Source organism: Sarcophilus harrisii, chromosome 3 (genome assembly GCF_902635505.1).
Source record: "Sarcophilus harrisii chromosome 3, mSarHar1.11, whole genome shotgun sequence".
Lineage (NCBI taxonomy): Eukaryota > Metazoa > Chordata > Mammalia > Dasyuromorphia > Dasyuridae > Sarcophilus > Sarcophilus harrisii.
Window position 1 is genome coordinate 563,782,841 of NC_045428.1, and position 15,386 is coordinate 563,798,226.

A 15,386-nucleotide genomic window follows, 5' to 3' on the forward strand; every position below is an offset into this window, starting at 1 on the left:
TCCAGAATGATTGGATCAGTTCACAACTGCACCAACAATGTATGAGTGTCCCAGTTTTCCCACATCCCCTCCAACATTTATCATTATATTTTCCTGTCATCTTAACCAGTAATTGTAATTTTTAAAAATCTAGCAGTCAGGCCAGTTTTTTTGTTTGTTTGTTTGTTTTTCTGTGTAATTGTCTACTCTCTCCTACCTTCAATTCTACAACTGAAGTAAATACTGGAGATTTAGCACAGGTTGGATTATAAATGTTGGATAAAGTCTGTAGGACTTTGATAAAGGTATTTCCAATGGCATAGTAATGTACTGCCACAAAAAAGGTGCCAGATAACATGGATGAATGGGATAATGCCATCACTTTTGAAGAGAACGATTCCCAGGTAACAAATTAAGCCCCCCACAGGCAAGTTCTCGCAGTCCATTAATGTTACTCATTGATGTTACTACCAAAGCAGGAGAAAATACCATTGTAGAGAGAAAAAGAGCTCAACCACTTTATACTTGTCAAGGAAGAGTTACTGGAATGGTTTGCAGCTTCGTTCTCCAACTCATTTTACAGATAAGGAAACTGAGGCACACAGGATTAAGTGACTTGACCAGGGTCACACAGCTGGGAAGTGTCTGAGGCTAGATTCGTTTTTTTTAATTTTAGTTAAGGCCCAGCCTGGTCCCCATCACCCTCCCTCCGGCCCTCCTTTTTCCTAGTGTCCACTCCATGTTGGCTAGCTGTCTCCCATGCTCTCCCCTCATCCCCACCTCCTGGCTTAACTCCCAGGTAAGGTCCTGCCTGCTACAAGGGCCCTTTCCTGATCCTCCTTAATTTCAGGGCCTTTTCTCTGCTGATTATTTCTGCTCCACCCTGCCCGGAGCTTGTTTGTCTGTAGTTATTTCCACACTGTCACTAGACTATGAGCTCTTTGAGAGCAAAGAGACAGTCATGAAGAGGTTTTGCACATTTCTTCCTAACACCTTCTCTCTCTGTACTCGGCCTCTTGCGGGACGACTCCTGCCCCGGCTAACATTGCTCTCCCAGCATCCCCAGATGCTCCCGCAGACCTCCCGGCAGCCTGGGATGCTTTCACTATCATGCATCTCTCTGAACATTCAGGCCTTGGTTCACCTGTTCTAACAGCAATTCGCTCTCTAACATATGCCTCCCAACTGCTCTGGGCCATTTCAGGCCAGGCCCAGTGTCCAGGTGCAGGCAACTCAATATTCCAGGACCATAAAATACTTGACAAAGAGAAGTTTACTCAGTCAATAAGGGGAACAATGAGGACACTCCCTTTGTCTCTCCCTCTGGTGCCAAGGAAGCAGTGCCCACAGAGGAATGTCAGTGCCACGGCAGTGAGAACTCTGTCTGAGAAGCCCCGGCTCATCCTAGGCTGGCCTGTCATCGGCCTGGCACCGCAGGTAGCCAGGATGGTGCAGCCCAATCCCAGCCCCGGCCCCTGTGCCAGTCGGCCCAGGATGAGCTTCCTGCCTGGCCCATAAGGCAGACACTGCTCCCACCACACCCCATGTTTGTGAAGCAGGTAGCACAGCAGCCGGGCACCTGACAGGAGCCTAATAATTGCAGTGTCCTCTCCCTAGGCCTCCTGGGCCTCTTCTCCTCATACTCTCTCCTTGGGGAATCTCATCTTTTCCAGGTGACTACCACCTCTATACAGTGGTTCAGGCTTGTGGCTGAGGGCAAATTCTGCTGCCTCTCCCAGAGATCCCACCTGCGATGCTCCTCCGCTCCCAAACATGGAAGACCAGACACAGGGACAGGAGCAGCAGCAGGGCCAGGAGGAGATAGACCTCAGGCCAGCCTGAGTGGGAGAACGCCTTGCCTCTCTGTTTCTGTCTCTGTGTCTCTGTCTCAGTTCTGTCTCTCGTCTCTCAGTCTCTGTCTCTATCTCTCTCTGTCTCTCTCTGTCCTTCTCTCCCTCTCCCTTTCTCCCTGTCTCTTTCCCTCTCTCCTTCTGTCTCTGTCTCTCTCTGTCTCTGTCTCTCTCTCTCTCTGTCTCTCTGTCTCCCTCTTTCCCTCTCCCTCTTCTCCTCTCCCTCCTTCCCTCCCCCCCCACCTTCTCTCTTTCTCCTTTTCTCTCTCTTAACTCTTCCAGAGTCCCCAGTACAGAATCAGGACACCTGGGGATGCCCCAGGGGGCCGTGGATGACCTCGGGGTCTTCAGTGTCTGACCAGTTCTGAGCATCCCCCCAGTACCTGTTTCAGCCGCTCATCTACCCATTCCACCAGGAGAAGTCTTCCCATGCTTGGGGCAGACACCCCTAACTCCCTGTTACCCTCAACCTGGCTTAGCCCGTCTGCCAAGATGGTCTGACCTGGAATGGCACTGGGCACGCAGTAGCTTCTTGGAGTCACAGGTGAGAGGTCAGTGGATTAGGGTAGATGGACAGACCTGAAAAAGGTCAGCAGCCTTCCCACCAGAGGAGCTGGTCCTCTTGAGCACCCAAGTATCCCTGCATGAGGGCAGTGAAATACAGAAGAAAACAGATATAAAAGAGGAGGAAAAAGCCATGACAAGGGTCACCCAGTGCTATCAGAGCCAGCTCTCTCACAGCAAAGATGTGACCCCAGATCCTCCCGATGTCCCCATACTCTTCCCCCCATGGGAAGGTCATTACTCTTAGATGTTAATTGCTAGCTTCAAGCCTTAGAGTCTTTAATCAGCCTTAATGATTAAATTAACTCCTTAATTTAATTAACTCCTTAATAATTACGCCTTATTCTGAAGAGAATGGTTGTCTCTACTTGTAAAATTCCAGGCATCAGCCAAGCAACCATTGGGGGGACTATTTGAGAGATCACAGAGAAGCCTTCCCAGAATTCCTGAAATCACTTTCTACTTACGATCATGTATGACTGTAAATATTCAAATTTTTTTTAATTCAAAATTTTTAAAGGGGTTAAAGATTTTAAAGATTTGAAGAGACATCTCATCCAACCTCTCCTCCATTTTATAGATAAAGAAGTTGAGTTCTAGAAATGTCATATGACTCCCCTGCAATTATAGGGGTTCTAAGGAGATTGGAATCCAAGTCCTCTAACCTAAAATCCAATGTTCCTCAGTTGTCTGGGCTCTTGGGCACCTAACTCTCTATTCGCAGCCATATTTCATATTTTACAGAGGAGGAAACTGAGGTAGACAGAGGCAAAGTAACTTGCCCCTCATCACATAGCTAGTAATTGTCTGAACCTGCATTTGAACTTGGGTCTTCCTGACTCCAGAACCAGCACTATCCACTGTGCCATCTAGTAATTTTGGAGAAGGATGTCAGTGGTGGGAACTTTCCAATAAATCATTTGTAGTTTTACTCTGTATCATCTACTGGGTTGAGTTCCTTAAATCCATCATGAGTAGAACTCATCAGAATGGGAGTTCCTTGAGATCAGGGACTGTCTTTCTTCTTTTTCCCCCCTATCCCCAGCCCTTAATATAGTGGTTGGCATATAGGCACTTAATAAGTGCTGACTGATTAATTCTTGAGGAAGAAAGAAATTTATTTGTCCAAAGTTATCCCTTTCAAGTTATATGTGGGAAAGGCTGACTAATTTTCATCAAGTAGAGAACAATTCTGTTTACGTTCTCCACAAAATTGGAAATTGCAGACTTTATATTTTGTTCTCTGCCTTTCTTTTTCTACATTATAGAATCAAAGAATTTTAGAGCTGGAAGACATCTTGGAATATAGACCAGGGACATTATAACAGTATGACAGAGCTAGAAGGAGCCTGGGAACATAGACTGTCAGAACTGAGGACCTTAGAATATAGGATGTCAGACCTGGGAGGCATCTTAACACAAAGAGTGTCAGAAATGGAAGGGACCTTAGAATATAAAGTGTCGGAACTGGGTGAGGCCTTGAGATATAGAATGTCAGTGCTGGAAAGGACTTTAGAATATAGAATGTCAAGGCTCAGAGAGGCCTTAAAGTATCAAAGCTGGAAAAGGTCTTAAAATATAGAATGTCAGACTTGTGAACTTGAACAGGGCTTCTTAAGCTGGAGCCTGTGAAATTTTAAAAATATATATAACAATTTTAATATAATCAGTTTCCTTTGTAATCCTATGCATTTTTATCTTATGCATTTAAAAACATTATTCTGAGAAGGGATCCATAATTGGTGACAATTGTTAAAATGATCTATGATTCAAAATAGTTCCTGTTGGGAGCTCAGAGCTGGAAGAGGCTTTAGACTATAGAATGTCAAAACTGGAAAGGATCTTAGGATAGATAAATGAATGAACATTTTTAAAGCACATATTATGTGCCAAGCACTGGAAATCCAGATATAAAAATTACTCTGTCCTCAAGGAACTTAATTTTAAAAGTGAATAATCGCTAAGAGGAAGGAACTAAAGGCCAAAAGGCAGGCCTGGAGTCCTTAGGATGCTGTGGGGGAGCAGAGTATCTGGGAGGAAAGGTAGGTTAAGAGTTGAATGAAGCAAAAAGGTCAAGAAAGATGATTGAGAAAATCTCATTAGATTTATCAATCCAGAGATGCTTAGTAATTTTAGAAAGAGCAGTTCCAATTCAATGGTGAAGCCATAAATCAGATTATAGAAGGCTTAGAAAATGAAAGGAAGTAAAGGCACAAATGTAAAGTTGTTGTTGTTTTCAAGACGTTTAGCTGAGAAGGGGAGAAGAGATAGAAGATTATAGGTAACAGTCAAACAAGCAGAACTAGGAATACACTGTACAGTAACAGCAAGACTTTGAGTTGATCAACTGTGAAAGACTTGGTTCTTCTCAGAGGATTCAGTGATCCAAGGCAATCCCAATCTGCATCCAGAAAGAGAACTATGGAGACAATGTAAATCAACACATGCTATTTTCACTTATTTTTCTTTTCCTTCTGTTTTTTTAACCTCTTGTGGTTTTTCCCTTCTGTTATGATTTTTCTCTCCCAGCATGATTCATAAAGAACTGTATATTTAAAAAATCAATGTGCATGTATAGCCAGAAAAAGAAAAATAAGCAAACAAAAAAAGATTATAGCTAAGAGGGATGTTTGGATCTAGTCTTCAAGATGTTCCAGACTTAGGTGACTTTGTAGGTAGAGAAGAAAACAACAGTTAGGGAGAGATTGAAAGTTAGAGTGAAGATGATAATGGGTTATCCACTGCAGAAGATGGCAGGCAATCTGAAGCAGACTCCATGTAGTGACCAGTCTGACCTTGGAGAGGAAGCACTTGCCTCTTTGGGAGAGACTAGATTAAAGGTGATAATAGAGGATAAAAGGGGCTGGGGGAGATGGACAGTGGAGAAAATGAGAGAGCTCGGAGGGGAAGGCACTCTTAAATAAGGGAGAAGGGCCTGCAGAAAGTAAGATTTGAGCTAGCCTTGAGTCTTGAAGGAAGTCAGGGATAAGAGGTAAGAGTTTTTCAGGCATGGGAGAAAGATGGAGTGCCTTCTTCAAAGATAAACAGGGAGGTCCATGAATCTAGATTCTGAAATACATGGAGAAGAACAAAATATAAGAAGACCAGGGAGGTAGAAGGGGTCATTTTTTTTTCTGTTTTAAATATGACACAAAGGATTCTTATTGTTGATCCTAGAAATAATATGGAAGTACTGGAATTTACTGAGTAGGGGAAGAGATATGGTCAGACTTGCTCATTAGATAAATCACTTTGCTAGCTAATGAAGGGTAGATTGGAGTAGAGAGCCTTGAGGCAGACACCAAGGAGAAGGGTGCCTGAAAGTAAACTCAGTGGTAGAATTTGTATTTCTACAATCTACATCTTCTAATTTCTACAATCTACAATCACTTTAAATTTGAATCTACTCTCCTCAGGAATCAAGATATTCTGTAGAGGGAAGAAAGCTAGCAGGCTTTAGAAGGTAATTGCATTTCGGTTCCAGCTATAATTTTTTTGCAGAAAACGTGTCTTTGTAAAAGTTAATTGACGTTCATTGATTATCAATGATATTGGGGAAATTTTTATAGTCCGATTGTCTAACTCTTTGTGACTCTCTGGGATTTTCTTGGCAAAGATACTAAAACGCTTTGCCATTTTTTTCTCTGGCTTATTTTACAGATGAGGAAACTGAGACCAACAAGGTGAAACGATTCGCCCAGTGATTCGAACTCAGGTCTTTCTAACTCCAGGTCCCATGTTTGAGTCACTTAAGGAGGCAACGGGAAAAAGATACAAAGAGGTAATTTGTATCAGGACGTTTAGGAGTGGCTGGCATTGGGGATACAGTAAGCAGCATCCGTGTTATGTAGAATACAGCTGATGAGCTTTCTAGCTCGTAGCATGAGAGACACACTCACAACGCCCACCTTTGGGGAGCGTCTGAATAAGTTGTGACCGATGAACGTAACGGACAAGCTCTGTTCTGTGAGGGATGATGGGCAGGCTGGCTGGACATCAGGGACACTTAACCGGCGGGAGACTTCGGAGTTCTCCGAGGCGGAGCATCGCACGCAGCCCATCGGGAGTTCCCCGGGGGCCAGACTTGCCCGCGGAGTTGGAGGCTGGGGGTCATTCCCCGGAACCCCGAGAAGGGTTTTTTTTTTTGTTTATCTGTTTCCTTTTGTTTGTTTTTGATGCTCTCGCCATTTCAGCGCCTCGTTCGCTTTCTCAGACTTCCCGGACGAGGGGCGGCCCCCACTTCTCACAGGCTGGCTTCCCTCACAGACGCGGAGCGCAGCCGGGCAGGGGCAGGCTCCTTTTTGGGGTGTTCGGCAGCACCCAGCAGATAGAAGCACGGCGGCGGCGGACAGCGGGACTCGGGGGCTCCCGGGCATCTTCGGGGCATCCCTTGGGCAGTGGTCGGGGCGGCCCGCCTGCTCCGCGCCGCCCTGGGGGCTGGCCCTGGCTCGACACGCCGGGCTCCCGGGGAGAAGGGGAAGGAGGAGGAGCGACAGGAGGAGGGGCCGGGGCCGGCTACCCGGCCGAGGGGGGCGGGAAGGAGCCGGGACCTGCCGCCGGGCCGCTGCACGGGTAAGGCTGCGCCTAGGCCGGGAGAGGGCGGGGGCCGCCCCCGCTGGGCCCTTGGCCGCACGTCCCCCAGCGGCTCCCCGGGCGCTCGACTTGCCCTTGAGCTCTCCTCCCCTTGCCACGATCGGGTATTTCTCCGTCTTCCCCGGGGACCGGGAGGGTGAGTGTGCCCCCCTCCCAAACCCCGACCTCGCCCCCGGGCCAGTCCGGGAGACCCTCCTGCCTTCGGCCCCCCAGGCCGGACTTGGGTTGCCCAAACTCCACCCCGCGCCCGGCACAAACTTCCGCGGTCCAGGCCCGCCCCCCGCCGCTTGTGCCTCAGGCCATGCGCTCCCCACGCCCCCCTGGGCCTGGCTGTGGCCCGGCCCCCCTCGGAGGGCCCAGCTTCCTGGGCCCTGCTGTCCGCGGGCCGGGACGGCGTCGTCAGGGGGGCTTTCTCAGCCACCTCCTCCTCCCGGGGATCCAGGAGAACGGTTAATTCCAAGGGCGGCTGGACCTGAACTCTGGTCTAACTGACTGCTTTTGCTCCGTCCCCTGAGCCACTTGTCCGTCTCCTAGAGTCCCTAATCACCGCCTCCCGGCAGCAAAGTAACAGCCTGTGGGAAGATTTTCAACTGACTTCCTGAAACCTTGGGGTTAACGTTGTGAGATGCCAGAGCCGGGAGGTGGGGGGGGCCTTAGAACCCAGGATGTCAGAGCCGGGAGGGCCCTTAGAACGTGGGATGTCAGAGCCGGGAGGGCCCTTAGAACCCAGGATGTCAGAGCTGGGAGGGCCCTTAGAACCAGGAGGTCAGAGCTGGGAGGGCCCTTAGAACCCAGGAGGTCAGAGCTGGAGGGCCCTTAGGCCCAGGAGGTCAGAGCCGGAGGGCCCTTAGAACCCAGGAGGTCAGAGCTGGAGGGCCCTTAGAACCCAGGAGGTCAGAGTGGAGGGCCTCCTTGAACCCGGGATGTCAGAGCCGGAGGGACTTGAACCCAGGAGGTCAGAGTGGAGGGCCCTTAGAACCCAGGAGGTCAGAGCCGGAGGGACTTAGAACCCAGGAGGTCAGAGCCGGAGGGCCCTTAGAACCCAGGGAGGTCAGAGCCGGGAGGACTTAGAACCCAGGAGGTCAGAGCGGAGGGCCCTTAGAACCCAGGGATATCCTTAGAACCCAGGAGGTCAGAGCCGGGAGGGCCCTTAGAAGTGGATGTCAGAGCCGGGAGGGCCCTTAGAACGTGGGATGTCAGAGCCGGAGGGCCCTAGAACCAGGATGTCAGAGCTGGAGGGCCCTTAGAACCCAATGGGTCAGGAGCTGGAGAGCCCTTTAGAACCCAGGAGGTCAGAGCTGGAGGGCCCTTAGAACCCAGGATGTCGAGCTGGGAGGAACCTTAGAACCCAGGAGGTCGAGCCGGAGGGCCCTTAGAACCCAGGAGGTCAGAGCTGGGAGGGCCCTTAGAACCCAGGAGGTCAGAGCTGGGAGGGCCTTTAGAATCCAGGAGGTCAGAGCCGGGAGGGCCCTTAGAACCCAGGAGGTCAGAGCTGGGAGGGCCCTTAGAACGTGGATGTCAGAGCTGGGAGGGCCCTTAGAACACAGAGTGGGAGACCTAGAAGAGATTTTAAAACATGAAATAGCAGACCCAGAAGAAACCATACAACTTAAATCAGAGCTATAAGGGGTTTTCATACACAATATATTAGAAGTCAAAGAATCCTTAGAACACAGTGTCAGCGATAGAAAGGACTTTAGGTATTCCAGATCAGTTCCCTCACTTTGTAGCTTAGGACATTGAGACTCACTGAGCAAACCTGACTTTTCCAAGGTCACTTGGAAAACAGAACTGGAGTAACTTTTTGATAAAGATGAAACCAAGAAATCTCAGAAATGTCCTTTAAAATATTGGATCCTAGATCTAATGTTAGAAAGTACCTCAGAGGCCTTATGGTCCATCCCCAACATTTTACGGATGAAGAAACTAAGACCTGACTTGCCCAAAATCATCCAGATAATGAGTACTTGAGGCATTTATTTGAATCCAGGTTCTCTGACCAGCAGCAATGTTCTTTCCATTTCACCACAGAACTGAGAGTATATTGAATGTTTTGTAAATTAGGATTCCTCATTCTGGGAGAAAAAATAAAAAAAGAGGAGAAATAGGATTGACACAGACTTATTCAAATAGGGGAATGTCAGATTAGGAAACTGAAGTAAACAGAGGTTAAATGGCTTGCCTAGGGTCACAATTTGAACTCATATCTTTCTGACTTCAAATAGTGCTCTATCCACTGTACCATCTGTCTGTTTACATTTTTTTAAAAAGCCTAAGATTTTGGTGTTTATTTGGCCATCCAGGTTGGCAAAGGTCATTAGCTAAATTTGGGAGTATTAAGTTGGAGAAGGAGAGGCAAGGTGGAGAGATCAGATCACAGTCTGGCCTTGTGGCCTCAGAAACATTGGGTCACTTTGAAATTAGGAAATGGCCATTCCAGGATCACGAGGACCTCATTTCTGTCATATGGTCCAACCAGGCTCAGAACAGATTTGAATCCATTCTGCCCTTCAGATTTCCCTTTGGGACCCTGTTTTTGGCCTGAATACACTTCTTTCTGGACGTTCTTTCCTTCCTAGGATTGATGGCCATCCAGGACAATTTCCTGTTTCCCAAACTCCTTCCTTCTTCCCCAGGCCCTCTCAGCTCCAAAGCCTAACCTTTGACACTCGAGGATGTCTAAAAACTAAGGAGTAGGTGGGACTGAGACCCAGGTCACCAGGCTACTACTCTTGGTGGGCTCCCAACTTTCCCTTGTATATTATCTGTATGAGTTGATTCAAACTCCCTGTCGTATCTGCACATTCCCCACCCGTGGAGTGAGAGGAGTGGGCTCACATCAAAACTAGAGAATGAATAAAGCTCATTTTTCAAACCTACTCTTCCTTCACTATAAGGTGCCCCCTCAACAACCCCAGGACATCTTGGGCTCCCTTTCTTCCTGTTCTTTCTGTACTGTCAGTCTTCTCAGTAAACAATCTGATAAATTCATTTACTTTTTCCTCAGTACTTCAAGGATCTTTGTCAGCAGGAGGAAGTCCCTCTACCCCTGCAGGTAGCAGCAGCAGCAGCACCACCACCACCACCAAAGGTAGCCTTTGAGATTTGCCATTAACTAAAAAATGTGTCTCCCCCCACCCCTCCAGGATGAGCCTCTTCAGTCTTAGCTAAGCTGATCCTTAGGCAGCAGACCCTGTCACTAGGTTTCTACTGTAAAGCTTTTCCGGGGTCATAGACCCTGCCAGGAGGAGCATCAGAAAAAGATGTGATTGCAGGAATTCAGTTTCTTAAAAAGCTAATGCAGGATTCTTTTTTCTTTTAAAGCCCTTCCCTTTGAGAGTTACATTTTAATGGAGACTACAGGTTAAGACAAAAGGATTCAGGCACTGACAAAGAGATAAGGGAAATATTTGGGTGATAACCATCAATTTACCTCTAACTCTCAACAGAGGGTGTTGTCTCAAACTACTGAGAAAACAGAGACTGTCTGGCGGGACCTGGCTCTCCTCCCTGTAAAAGTAACTTCCATAAATCCCATAAATCCCATAAATGGCTTTTCTTCTCATTTGCTTCAGTCCCTGATGAAGAAAGACCCTTTTCCTCACAAAGGATGAGGCCCTTGATCCCATCCCCTCCTGGCTCCTTCTCAAGTTTGCCCCTTCCACCATCTCTACCACCAGTCACCACCATAACAACCACCATCACCATAATCACCAAGACCGTCTTCACCACCACTTTTCATTCCAGTCTACTGGCTTCTTCTCTCCTTCCTACAAACACACCCAAATTTCCTCCATTCCTAACAAAACAAAACAATACCCTGCCCTTGACCTTGACAGGCCTTCAATCTGTTACCTATTCTTCTCCTCCCTTTCACTACGAGACTCCTAGAAAATCCAGTTGCTTCCATTTCCTCTTTTCTGATTCAGTTCTCTGCTCTTTGCAGGCTCACTTTGGACCCCCAAACCTATCTGAAACTCCTCTCTCCAGTATTAACGGACAATTTCTTAATTACTGAATCCAGTGACCTCTCCTCAGTCCTTGGCTCTGCAGTAGTTATCTGTGTTGAGGACAGAGGGAGACTTTATAGGGTTTTTAAAGGGCTGTAAGGGAAGAGAATTGGGCTTAGTAAGAAGTCAAAAAATGTAGTTCTGGTTTCGACATTGATACTGCTCTGAATAAATCATCACTTTCCTTCTCCATGTGTGGCTCAGAAATGGTGAGGGGTCCCCATTTAATAAAAAAAAGCCTGGAGAGATCTCTAGAAGCAAAGCAAAGTTTATTATACATCTTCAGGAGAAGGGCGGCCCACCCTTGGGTGGAGCCATGGAGCAGACAGTGGAATGGAGGATGCCCGTTGTGGGCAGGGTCAACACTTTTAATCCCTAATGCAAATACCCCTCCCACCACTGACCCTCCCCCTCATTGGCTGAGGGTCTCACATTCTAAACTCAGGAACTACCCAAGAAATTGAACTTGACCAATAAGTACATAGTTGCCCATATTTGACTGAAATAGGGAGAAAATGATGTCATGGGAGGATAGCAGGAAGGGGACTTAAGTATGCCCTGGACTCAATCTTCAAAGTCCTTCAGGCCTACTCAAACTCTGAAGTAGATGAAGCCTTCCTTACTCGATTTTCACAACTGTCTTGAAAGATCTCACCTTATCGCATTCATCCATAAAATAATACAAAATAACATTAATAATAATATAAAATAATAACTTGCACTCTCAACTTTCATAGGGCTGTTAGTGAAGAGGACTTAATAAAACTTAAAATGCCATGGAAATGTGAGTTGTTGCTTTTTAATTGGATGAGATCCCTTTGTATTAGCCCTAGTGATTTTTGCCAAAGGTAGAAGGGGAGCCCTTCTCTTGGAGATAATCAATTATAGCAGAATAATAGGGTCGAGGATTCAAAAACTGCCTCCTAAAAAGATTATTGCCTGTGATTCTAGGCAGGGCAGGTCTTTAAGCCTCAGGTAACTCATCTGTAAAATGAAGGGGTTGGACTCAATGGCCTTTAGGGCCTTTTTCTGCTAGTTCTATAATTCTTCCCCCTTCTGTAAGTCCTTTGGTCTAATTTTTCTCTAAGAATTAGGTAGAGATAGTACTTCTTCCTGCATTGTGCCTAGCAAAAGAGAAATGAATGATTAAGTGAGATCATCTCTGGGAAAGTATGAGATAACAAGGACAAGAAATGCAAGAGAATTGTGAGGGAGAATATGAAGTCAGAATCATTGAATGCTGGGTCTCCAGCATTCCAGGCCTCATGACTCATTTTGCTCCCCAGCCTTTTAGTCTCTGGACCTGTGGGCTAGTTCTAATTTGCAAGGTTGTTTTATTCTGTTAGCACACTTCCAGGAGTATCAGATAGCTGGCTATGTTAACATGGAGTGTCGGCTAGCATTTATTGAACACCTACCATGTGCTAGGCGCTGTGCTAAACACTAGGGATACAGAAAAAGGCAAAAGACAGCCCTTAAAAATAGGAGGACAACATCAAAAAAATCATTGTACAAATAAAATATATACAGGTTAAATGGAGGTTTAAGGAGGTCTGGGAAAGGCTCTTGCAGAACCCTTTTCAACTGAAACTTGAAGGAATCCAGGAAAGCCATAAACTCCAGACATAGAAGGACCTCAGAGATTATCTAACCTCACCATACCTGAATCAATCAATTGATCAATCATGCCTTTATTAAATCTGTGATGTGCCAGACACTGCTCTAAGAATTGGTTGTTCAGTCGTATCCAATTCTCTGTGACCCTATTCAGAGTTTTCTTGGCAGAGATACCCATTTCCTTTTCCAACTCATTTTACAAATGAGGAAACTGAGGCAGGCAAAGTAAAGTGACTTACCCAGGATCACACAGCTAGTAAGATTTTAACTCAGGGAGATGAGGTTTTCTAACTTCAGCCCTGGAACTTTATTCACTGTACCACCTAGCTACCCATACTTTGGGGATACAGAGGTAAAACCAAAGTATATCCTGCTGTTAAGGAGCTTACATCCTATCAGGAAAACAAATGTATAATAAACATAAAATAAAAATATAAGTATAAAATATATAAAATAAGTAAAACAATAAATGTATAAATAAGTAGGCACAAAATACAAATAAGTAGATTCGAAGTAATTTCTTTTATTGCGGATTCCAGTAGCTGAAGGCAGTCAGGAAAGGCCTTGTGCAGGAAGTGATGCTTTATTTGACTCCTGAAGGGAGCCACAGGATCCAGAGGGAGTTCATTCCAGGGATGCCAGACAGCCTATACAAGGTCATGGAGGAATATCCTCAGGGAAATGAAATGAAAGTGGAATGGGCTAGTTCACTTGGAAGGTAGAATGTAACTGAACCTTTGGGAGCTAATGAAATCCCTAACAAAAAGCTGGTGGAGAGAGGGGGTTCCAGGAGAGAACTTGGGAAACAACCTACTTTAAGGAGATAAGATGAAGAAGCTCACCGGACAAAGGGGACTGAGGAGGAGAAGCCCCCAAAAGAGCTGTATTTTTTTTATTATTATAACTTTTTATTTACAAGTTATATGCATGGGTAATTTTACAGCCTTGATGACTGCCAAACCTTTTGTTCCACTTTTTCCCCTCCTTCCCCCCACCCTCTCCTCTAGATGGCAGGATGACCAGTACATGTTAAATATATTTAAGTATAAATTAAATACAAAATAAGTTTACATGTCCAAACCATTATTTTGCTGTACAAAAAGAATCGGACTCTGAAATATTGTACAATTAGTTTGTGAAGGAAATTTTTTAAAAATGCAGGCAGGCAAAAATACAGGGATTGGGAATTCTATGTAATGGTTCATAGTCATCTCCCAGAGTTCTTTTCCTGGGTGTAGCTGGTTCAGTTCATTACTGCTCCATTGGAACTGATTTGGTTCATCTCATTGCTGAAGATGGTCATGTCTATCAGAACTGATCATCATGTAGTCTTGTTGTTGAGGTATATAATGATCTCCTGGTCCTGCTCACTTCACTCAGCATCAGTTCATGTAAGTCTCTCCAGGCCTTTCTGAAATCATCCTGTTGGTCGTTTCTTACAGAACAATAATATTCCATAACATTCATATACCACAATTTATTCAGCCATTCTCCAATTGATGGGTATCCACACAGTTTCCAGTTTCTGGCCACTACAAAGAGACCTGCCACAAACATTCTTGCACATACGGCTCCCTTTCCCTTCTTTAAGATCTCTTTGGGATATAAATCCAGTAGAAACACTGCTGGATCAAAGGGTATGCACAGTGTGATAGTGCTTTGGACATAATTCCAGATTGCTCTTCAGAATGGCTGGATGTGTTCACAATTCCACCAACAGTGTTTCAGAGTCCCAGTTTTCCCACATCCCCTCCAACATTCTGCATTATCGTTCCCTGTCATCTTAGCCAATCTGACAGGTGTGTAGTGATATCTCAGAGTTGTCTTAATTTGCATTTCTCTGATTATTAATCAGATTTGGAGCATAAAAGAGCTGTATTATTACAGAAACCCAGAGAGGGGAGCATATCTACCAGGGGAGGGTGGTCAGTGGGGTGTTTTGTTCTAAAAGGTCAAGAAGGATGAGAATCTAGAAATTTGGCAATAAAGAGGCCCCTGGCAACTTTGGAGAAGAGTCATGAAATTGTACATCAGATTGCAAGGGGTTGAGAAATAAGAGCAGAGGAAGAGGTAGTGACAAATGTGGAGAGTTAATTGGTTTTTATTGGGTTCAGCTGGGGAATGGAGAAACTTGAAGGAAAGGGAGCTCTGTATTAGCATCCTCTTCCCAGTTTCCAGCAAATGGTCATCTAGCCTTTGCTGGAAGACCTGAGGTGAGGGAGAATCCCCAAAGCATCACCTCCTAAGGAGAACCATTCCACTGCAGGACAGCCCTGATGGTTGAGAACTTTGTCCTTTCACTGATCTGCTCCAGATCCTGCCGTGGCTGAACATGTTAACCATTCCTACGTAACTTTTCAAATATTGACAGCTCTCACGCTTTCCAATAAATCCGTGATGAGATGAGCCACTCCTTACCTCTTCCCTTAGATCCATTCCCCTCCTGCCACTATGCCAATCTGGGGCAGATCTAGGATGAACCCATTCCAATATTTATACTGGACTTTTGAGAGGATAAAGAGAGGAATGAAGGGAAATGCAAAGTGTGGATAGTCTGTCTCAGGCCTTCCAAACTACAACTCCAAGTTGTAGAGAGCTACCATATTTCAAATGGGGACGGAAGGATTTTCTATGAACATATACATTATTCCCCTCCAGTTCAGTTACTCAATTATCTGAAGACCTTTGGGTTTATCAGTTAAACTGTTACCATAGAAACACAGTCGGATGCCAGAAATAACTAACTGTGTTTGAATTTCTGGCTCAGTTTGTA

General features: G+C 45.7%; 1 protein-coding gene across 4 annotated transcripts in view; it reads left to right on the plus strand.

Moving 5' to 3' along the window:
- Positions 1-6,907: 6,907 nt before the first annotated feature.
- The window catches only part of TMCO4 (transmembrane and coiled-coil domains 4), a 97,000-nt gene continuing 88,521 nt past the window's right edge, over positions 6,908-15,386 (plus strand). Inside the window, exons 1-2 of one of the 4 annotated variants that reach the window (XM_031962728.1) lie at positions 6,908-6,965; positions 9,994-10,077. The gene's annotated coding sequence lies outside the window, so the exon portion shown is untranslated. Of the gene's footprint in view, positions 7,123-9,993; positions 10,078-15,386 lie in introns of all 4 variants that reach the window. The other 3 variants (XM_031962729.1, XM_031962730.1, XM_031962731.1) reach the window with 3 other exon arrangements.